At 40.8% G+C, this 7,202-nt stretch overlaps 1 non-coding gene and 1 pseudogene across 1 annotated transcript; both read right to left on the reverse strand.

Annotated features, from left to right (window-relative positions):
• Positions 1-252: 252 nt before the first annotated feature.
• Trnas-cga (transfer RNA serine (anticodon CGA)) lies at positions 253-326 on the reverse strand. The gene has a single exon. It is a non-coding gene; the product is annotated as a tRNA-Ser (tRNA).
• A 690-nt stretch (positions 327-1,016) lies between these two features.
• On the reverse strand, positions 1,017-1,134 carry LOC126438177 (5S ribosomal RNA; annotated as a pseudogene).
• Positions 1,135-7,202: the final 6,068 nt, after the last annotated feature.

Consider the following 7,202-nt stretch of genomic DNA (forward strand, 5'->3'; position numbering starts at 1 on the left):
TTCAGGCATGTCCCATCGACGTCAGGCCTGTATTGGTGCCAGATACGGCCACATCCCATTCTGGGCACATTAACCAGTTGTCAGAATATGTGTGCAAACCTATTAAGTTGAAAAAAAAAGAACATCATTTTTGTGCACCGTTATGTATGTTGCAGCTCATTTCGTTCTGTATTCTTTACATTCCATAATGAGATTTTCACTCTGCAGCGGAGTGTGCGCTGATATGAAACTTCCTGGCAGATTAAAACTGTGTGCACCGACCGAGACTCGAACTCGGGACCTTTGCCTTTCGCGGGCAAGTGCTCTACCATCTGAGCTACCGAAGCACGATTCACGCCCGGTCTCACAGCTTTACTTCTGCCAGTATCTCGTCTCCTACCTTCCAAATTTTACAGAAGCTCTCCTGCGAACCATGCAGAACTAGCACTCCTGAAAGAAAGGATATAGCGGAGACATGGCTTAGCCACAGCCTGGGGGATGTTTCCAGAATGAGATTTTCACTCTGCAGCGGAGTGTGCGCTGATATGAAACTTCCTGGCAGATTAAAACTGTGTGCACCGATCGAGACTCGAACTCGGGACCTTTGCCTTTCGCGGGCAAGTGCTCGCTGGTAGAGCACTTGCCCGCGAAAGGCAAAGGTCCCGAGTTCGAGTCTCTGTCGGTGCACACAGTTTTAATCTGCCAGGAAGTTTCATAATCTTTACATTGTTTCTACTTTATTATCACTTGTGTATACTATTATGTAACAAAACAAACGCAATCTTGCAAACTTTCCTTTTGTTGCTTTAATGTTGGACGCCGGTTTATGATATAAGCACTCTGTCTTCAGGCCACAAGTGGCCCATCGGGACCATCCGACCGCCGTGTCATCCTCAGCTGAGGATGCGGATAGGAGGGGCGCGTGGTCAGCACACCGCTCTCCCGATCGTTATGATGGTTATCTATGACCGGAGTTCTTACTATTCGGTCGAGTAACTCCTCAATTGGCATCACGAGGCTGAGTGCACCCCGAAAAGTGGCAACAACACATGGCGGCCTGGATGGTCACCCATCAAAGTGCCGGCCACTCCCGACAGCGCTTAACTTCGGTGATCTGACGGGAACCGGTGTATTCACTGCGGCAAGGCCGTTGCCTTTATGATATAAGGTCAATACAAAATTGTTTATTTTACGTTTTTTCTGGATACTGTGCTCACCGACTACAATTTATCGAAACTCCTGGCTTATGTATTGTATCCTAAAGGAGTTAAAATGTTATTAGAAATATTTTACTGAATTCGCAGTCTTTTCATTTTTACATAAATTTTGGCAGTCATTTTAAGTACTTTTCAGGCACGTTAAGATCTATTGTTAACCCTTATTTTATCACTACAGTAGCATTTTGAGTATATTTGTATAGGCCTGAAGAGCCCTTATACACAGACAGCGCGTCATTAAGTTATATTGATAAATAATGCTGAATAAATCGCAGTTTGGAGACCTCATGACCCTTGCCACGTGTTCATTGTGGCAGTTAGGAACTACATTTACGTCTCAGATCGGATGTTACGTTCATAAGTACGGTAACTTCGAACCTCTGGATCACGGCAGTAGATAATGATAAAGAAAAAAGTTTCAGGGTTACCCGAGAATATTATCTTAAAAACATACAATGTTTCCTTTAATTTACGTCTATGGCCACAAACTTTTTGTTAACAGATTACCGGTTTCGGTCTATAATGATCACCATCAGATCTGTTTTATAAAAACAAAGTCCTAATGTCATGCAGCCCTAGTGGCATCGTCAAATGTTAAATGCACGAGTGATTTTGTCACTGGAACTCCTGTTCAAAACAGTAGTGCTACTGACAACATGACTCGTGCACATGATGTTATTTATACACCGGGTGATCAAAAAGTCAGTATAAATTTGAAAACTGAATAAACCACGGAATAATGTAGATAGATAGGTAAAAATTGACACACATGCTTGGAATGACATGGGGTTTTATTAGAACCAAAAAAATATATATATATATTGCTAGACGCGTGAAAGATCGCGCGTCGTTTGGTTATGATCGTATGCTCAGCCGCCACTTTCGTCATGCTTGGCCTCCCAGGTCCCCAGACCTCAGTCTGTGCGATTATTGGCTTTGGGGTTACCTGAAGTCGCAAGTGCATCTCTAGTGATGCTGAAAGACAATATCCGACGCCAATACCTCAGCATAACTCCGGACATGCTTTACAGTGCTGTTCACAACATTATTCCTCGACTACAGCCATTGTTGAGGAATGATGGTGGACATATTGAGCATTCCCTGAAAAGAATATCATCTTTGCTTTGTCTTACTTTGTTATGCTAATTATTGCTATTCTGATCAGATGAAGAGCCATCTGTCGGACATTTTTGAACGATTGTATTTTTTTGGTTCTAATAAAACCCCATGTCATTCCAAGCATGTGTATCATTTTGTACCTCTCTGTCTACATTATTCCGTGATTTATTCAGTTTTCAAATTTATACTGACTTTTTGATCACCCGGTATATTTGACGATGCTGGTGCTGATCTTGCATTTAACGTTTGACGATGCCACTATGGCTGAAGTACATTAGTACTTTGTTTTTATAAAACAGATCTGATGATGGTCATTATAGACCGAAACCGGCAATTTGTTAAAAAAAGGTTGTGACGTCAGACGTAAATTATAGGTAACTTATTGTATATACGGGTCACTGTTTTATTCGCGACAATGTCGCAGCTTGTTAAAAACATACGGTAAAAGTTTCGACAGTTTGCCACGAATGTAAATTATAGAAGTGACTATCCCCACAATTGGTGCTTTTCGTGCCCTAAAATCATGGTTTTTCGAGGTTTTCTCAGAAACCACCACTGAACAAATGGTGTTTTTATAAGCTGCCTAATGTCTAGCCTGAACAACATCTAATGCAAATGGAGCAACTGATTTGCTCAAATTACCTGGGCTGGAGGAAGAGTGTAACGTTTAAGTTTTGATCGTGTACTGCGGGGTAGCTACAGTATGTCATTCTTCCGATGGATACACAGGTGGTAACTATGCCAAGGGCTGTCCTAAACACTTGCATCATTATCTCTGTGATCAATGGGACCCAAGATACGACCCCCTGAAAAGTCGCATTTCCGTGCGCGGTTTTTCGGGATATATTGTACCGTGCACGACAGGTGCACGGACCGATGGTAAGGAAAATAAAGATAGCACTGGTATACACATAAATAAGTAAGTACAGTGATCTAACACTCGTAAACAGTTTCATTGTAATACCCCACTCACTACACCCACCAACACCTAAGAAACAAACAATAGGATTGAAAGTATGCTTACGGGACAGATCTCCCTCTCCGTGGATAAGTACAATTAACACAAAAAAAATTAGCACATGAATTTGTGTTCGTACCTATTGTTGTATTCTCGTCTTCTCTGCAGTTCCAACCAAAGTTTATGCAACCAGTTCTGCCATTAAACAGCAATACATGCTGAAGATTTCTGTATCTCTCCCATCTAACGTGTTCGAAACAACAGATAATGAGAAGGTAACGACATCATTTTTTATGAGTAAAATATAAAGATCGGCTGCAGAGAATTTCTTTTAAATTTATGTTAGGCCGGTATGAGGCCAGACGCCCATCTTCAGTGGCACACGGTAAGAACTGATGTCACCTGAACAATATCTACAACGTGATGCCCAGCATGATCATGCGACACAACACTGATCTGCCATAATAAATTTAAATTTATAATTAGTTTGATATTATATCTCTAAAATAATAAATCTAATGTAGCCAATGTCGACATTTTAGTCATCCGACATTGCAGTGTCTGTGTTGTTCCGAATTACGATGCAATGTCGTAGTTATCTGCCGACACCGCACAAGCGACTTTCAAGTAAAATACCCCACCTGTGCGGGAATAAACATAATGGATGTACGAGTAAAGATTGTAGACATATGGCTGACGATATATGGAAGTCTGAGGCTGGCTGTGAGTCTTGCACGGGTTGCCTAATGGTAAGGCGACCGCTTGCGATAAGAGGGCAATCCGGGTTCCAGTCCCCGGCCGTCACAAATTTCACTGTCGTCATTCCATTACAGAGCTGATAGTTGACCGTATTCGCAATTACGAATACATTTAATGTATTCTGGATTCTCTTTCCCTTGCATCCTATCGGTGGATACTGCCACAGTTAGGTCAATTGGTAGGAAATAAATTACATCAAGGGTAGCTGAAAATTTTAAATTTCAGCTCAGTTGGGTGCTACGTCATTAAACAACATGCAAAGGGGTTGGAGAGGTGTGCGCGCTCGCAATACCACTATCGGAAACAATAAATTGATAGACGGGAAATTTGAAGAAATGATTGGGTTTTTAAAGCATTATAGAATTCCCAAAAGGGTTCCCCCACCTGGGTAGAGATCACGTCTGCACCCCTCCCCCACCCCCTGCTTACCACATGACATAATGGAATGAAGTGTGGTAAAGTAGCCACCGACTGGGGTCTCCTGCATGTATGCCAATCGTCACGGCGCCACCGCAAATTTCAAAAGCGCCCAATAGCCAGACTATAAGATAACTTTAATAAATAACACTGACCACAGACTGGACATCGACTGCTTTTATCTCATAATCTCCAAACAAAGCTTCAAATAGCGACGTTCTGTCAATCGGGAAATTCCGGACTCGCTTCCTGTCTCTCTCAAGAGGCCACTTCCCATTTGTCTCGGTGAACCACAAAGCGAGGTGGTGCAGTGGTCAGCACACTGGACTTGCATTCGGAAGGATGACAGTTCAAACCTGTATATGGCCATCCTGATTTAGGTTTTCCGTGATTTCCCTAAGTCGCCTCAGGCAAATGCGGGGATGGTTCCTTTGAAACGGCACCGCCGATTTCCTTCCCTATGCTTTTCTAATCCGAGATTGTGCTCACTCTCTAATGACCTCGTTGTCGATGGGACGTTAAACACTGATCTCCTCCTCCTGGCACTTTGATAATTGTAGCCGTGGATAGGTCTCCATCGGGAAATTTCCAACTATTTTTTAAGAACTTCGATTCTTTGTTGTGCTATCTCTCAGACAGAGGAAACCAAATTATTGTTTGTGGGGATTTCAATCTAGATTTTCTGAAAGATTCCGATAGAAACATTGACCTTTAAGTATTGCTTGGTTCTTTCAATTTGACATCAGTTATTGATTTTCCTAATTGGGCGGTATAGGAAAGCAGCACATTAATAAATAATGTTTTCGTAGACCAAGATAAATTTAAACAAATAAAAACTTTTCCTGTTAAGAATGGTTTGTATGATCATGATGCACAGCTGCCTACAGTATATGACATAGCTCCATATAATAATGCAAAACAGTCCTCCAAAATAATGCATTCAATTAACCATTTAACAATTCAAACTTTTAGGGAAAGCATGCAACATTTAGACTGGGATTAGGTGTACAGGGAACATTATGCTAATTTAAAATTTAACGTATTTCATGAGACCTTTGCGAGTATATTGGAAAACAGTTTCCCTAAGAAAACAGTGAAATATAATTGTAAGAAACCATCTAAAAAGCCATGGCATATTAAAGGGATAAAAATATCTTGTAAACAGAAAAGGGAAATGTATCTTATAGTTACAAGGAGTGATGATCCCAAAACAGTGAAACATTATAAAAACTACTGCACTGTGTTAAGGAAAGTTATTAAAAAGTCGAAAAGTATGTGCATTATACCTTAGATTAGCACATATGATAATAAAATTAAAAAGCTTGGAATATTGTGGAAAGGGAAACAGGGCAACTGAGAGCACAAGAAAACTGTATTTCTATCATACACAATGAAAAGTTTGCTAACAGGAAATCAGAAGTAGAAAACATTTTTAATAATCATTTTTAAGGGTTGTAGTGAAAATATGATCCAGTTATTTATTAGAAAATGCAAGGCAGTATATGGAAGAGGCAGTAACTATGCAATTTGATAAAAATTGAAATTCAACCCACGTCTTCTACTGAAATTAGTAAAATAATAAATTCACTCACATGGAATTGTTGGCATTTCTAACAGAGAAGTAAAAGCTTGTTGGTAACAAATAAGTTGGAGTCTCAGCCACATACATAATAGCTCATTGAAACAGGGCATTTTCCCAGATTGTTAATCCATTGGCAAAAAACGGGGGGGGGGGGGGGGGGATAGGTCTGATGTTAACAACTACTGCCCAATCTCACTTCTCGCAGCTTTATCCAAATTTCTTGAAAAAGTAATGTATTCAAGAGTAATATCACATATTTGTAAAAATGAATTACCAACAAAATGCCAGTTTGGTTTTCAGACAGGCTTCTCAACAGAAAATGCTATATATGCTTTCACTGCTCAAATATTAAATGCTTTGAATAACCGATCATCACTCATTGGGATATTTTGCGATCTCTCAAAGGCTTTTGACTGCGTGAATCATGAAATTCTCCTAGATAAGCTTGAGTATTGTGGTATGAGTGGGACAGTGCACAAATGGTTTAATTCATACTTTACTGGAAGAATGCAGAAGGTTGAAATTAACGGTACAGATAGTCTGCAAAAATCAACAGAGTCCTCTAACAGGGGAGGTATCAAGAATAGTGTCCCACAGGGTTCAGTCTTGGGTCCCTTATTGTTCTTAATATACAGGGTGTTACAAAAAGGTATGGCCAAACTTTCAGGAAACATTCCTCACACACAAAGAAAGAAAATATGTTATGTGGACATGTGTCTGGAAACGCTTACTTTCCATGTTGGAGCTCATCTTATTACTTCTCTTCAAATCACATTAATCATGGAATGGAAACACACAGCAACAGAACGTACCAGCGTGACTTCAAACACTTTGTTACAAGAAATGTTCAAAATGTCCTCCGTTAGCGAGGATACATGCGTCCACCCTCCGTCGCATGGAATCCCTAATGCGCTGATGTAGCCCTGGAGAATGGCGTATTGTATCACAACCGTCCACAATACGAGCACGAAGAGTCTCTACATTTGGTACCAGGGTTGCGTTGACAAGAGCTTTCAAATGCCCCCATAAATGAAAGTCAAGAGGGTTGAGGTCAGGAGAGCGTGGCGGCCATGGAGCTGGTCTGCCTCTACCAATCCATCAGTCACCGAATCTGTTGTTGAGAAGCGTACGAACACTTCGACTGATATGTGCAGGAGCTCCATCGTGCATG

The sequence above is a fragment of the Schistocerca serialis genome, unplaced genomic scaffold (genome assembly GCF_023864345.2).
Source record: "Schistocerca serialis cubense isolate TAMUIC-IGC-003099 unplaced genomic scaffold, iqSchSeri2.2 HiC_scaffold_1261, whole genome shotgun sequence".
In the NCBI taxonomy this organism is placed as follows: Eukaryota; Metazoa; Arthropoda; class Insecta; order Orthoptera; family Acrididae; genus Schistocerca; species Schistocerca serialis.